Raw genomic sequence first — 2,343 nt, forward strand, 5'->3', positions numbered from 1 at the left:
CTCCGCCCCAACGCCCTCACCGCCCGCGCCACCCCGACGCCCTCACTGCCCGACACCCCTCCGCCCCGGTGCTCCGTCGACCCACTCCGGTGAGCTCCCCCTGTTTTTTATGTTTTTCTACTGCGAGTAATAGGTTTACTGTTAGTTTCTTTTTTTCTACTGCTACTAATTAGGTTAGTTAGTACTATTAGTTAGGTTAGTTTGATTTTCTAGGTTAGTTTGATTTTCTAGGTTAGTTTTCTTTAGATTGGGTTAGTGTCATTCCTCTCATGTCTTCTTTTGTCAGATTTTGTTTTCTGTAGTAATTTAAGTTCTGTTTTGTTGACTTGTTTGTTTGAGTTTGTGTTTTTGTTTGTCCGGTGATGAAAAACGTGTTAATCATACCATCTTTAGCGACTGGTTGGTCGCTGTACGGCCATGCTGTCATTCTGCAATTCTGGGGACAAATTGAACATCTTAGCGTAATTTTTCTGAGTACTTCTGAACTTATGCTGTGACAATCTGCAATTCTGATGTCCACATTGGCTATGTCGTAATTTTGGAGACTGAATTTTATGGCGAAATGTTAACCGGGCTAGAATTTTTCAAACGGGCTATCCTTTTGGTGGATCTTGAGTTGCTTACTGCTACTTGTTTGATCATAAGCATAACTCTATTTTCTTATAAAGCATTGTCTGACGGCTCAACCATTTGTTATGAAACTCTTCAAGTATTCTTAATTGAACTCAGGAATCTGTGTAATGTTTCTGGTTGATTTTTCATTCCTAATTGGAGATTGTTGTCTATGGATCCCGGTAATGACTTGTGATGTCAAAAAGTAGTGGCCTGATTCATACATTGATGAGATCTATATTATCACTCTGAGTGATCTATCCGACAAAATATCCAACTTTCTTTATGTTTGTGTTTTTTTGGTGGTATTTCTGTTACCTAGACACAAATGTTCATACATTGTTTATTTGCTTTGATCTCTATTGTTAATTTTTGGTTTAAAAACATTCTCTATGAAGAGAGTAGAAGTAGATCTGTGTTGTTATCTAGACACTTTTTCTTTGATCTTTAGACTAGGTTAGTTAGGTTAGTTTCTAGGTTAGTTAGGTTAATTAGTTCGAAGGTTAGTAAGGTTAGTTTGTAGGTTAGTTAGGTTAGTTCTGTTAACTAGTTCTAGTTTTAGTTTTACTAATTACTAATCCTAGAAAACAACCATGTAAATGAATAGGATAATGATGCATATGCATCCCATTTCTTTTGTTTCTTGAAAATCAGAAAAGATAAAGAAAAGGCGGGTTTCTTCATCCATTGTCAATTAGTTGGCTAATGGTTTCTTGAATTATTTGACTATGGGCATGGACAGGTAGCAACTAGGAAAGGTGGAATTTTGCATAAAGAGTTTTTGATGGATTTGACCAATATTTTCAACATGACCATTTGTTGAAACTCTTATATATGGGCAATATATGTCCAATGAGCTTCGCTAAATTTTCTCAAATATTTTTGAAACACTAAAATAATTTTAACCTATTAAAGACCATTTCTAGCCTTAAGAAAAATCCTTTAATTAGTTAGTTAGTTATTTTTAGGTTAAATACTTAGTTAGCTAGTTAATTAGTTAGTTAATTTTTTTAGGCGTTTTTTTCACCCACCACTTTTTTTATTATGTTTATGTTGTACTAATTTCATTTACTCTTTGTCATTGCAGGTGTTGACAGATGGTGGGCGCAGGTCGAGAGCGCTCCGGGCCTCCTTCCTCGGCGCGTGTTGGGAGGGGTGGCTATAATGCACCCCAGCAGCTTCGGAGAGCGCTCGTAGACAGCGTGACGACCCCGACGGGTGCTTCTTCTTCGACTAGGAGAGGTCGGGGGAAGACGAAGAGGGGTGGAGCTAGAGGTTGATGTGGCGGCGGGAGAGGTAGGAATCCTGTTGCACCTTCCTCGCCGCCACCCCTCGCTATTTCTCCTGACCACCGGAGTGCTCCATATTAGGTGGACCTTTGAAACTTGGACCCGTTTCAGACTCCGGTCCACGAGCCTCGGGCTGATGAGCCTTGGGCCCTAGAGTCTTCGTCCTAGTAGACTCGGGCGCCAGAGTCTTCGTCCCATGAGGCTCCGGTCCCGGAGTCTTTGTCCCGCGTGACTCCGTAGACTAGTGGACATGCTGATGGCGAGGAGACCTGGTCTGACGATAGTTTTAGCAAGGGCGACCTGGTTGAGTAGGGCAAGAAGGTCTACCAGCGTGGTGGTACGAAGCTCCCGGCCGTGGCGGCGACCCACGATCAGAGGTTATTGGTTGAGCCTAACGGGGAGAAGTAAGTGCATTTACTCTTTTTAACCTTTGTCCTTAATG

The 2,343-nt window shown here is 41.5% G+C and overlaps 1 non-coding gene across 1 annotated transcript; it reads left to right on the forward strand.

Annotated features, from left to right (window-relative positions):
- The first annotated feature begins 353 nt into the window (after nucleotides 1–353).
- Nucleotides 354–445, forward strand: LOC119290255. The gene has a single exon (XR_005141830.1). It is a non-coding gene; the product is annotated as a small nucleolar RNA SNORD96 family (small nucleolar RNA).
- The last annotated feature ends 1,898 nt before the right edge of the window (nucleotides 446–2,343 follow it).

Source organism: Triticum dicoccoides, chromosome 4A (assembly GCF_002162155.2).
Source record: "Triticum dicoccoides isolate Atlit2015 ecotype Zavitan chromosome 4A, WEW_v2.0, whole genome shotgun sequence".
Classification (NCBI taxonomy): domain Eukaryota; kingdom Viridiplantae; phylum Streptophyta; class Magnoliopsida; order Poales; family Poaceae; genus Triticum; species Triticum dicoccoides.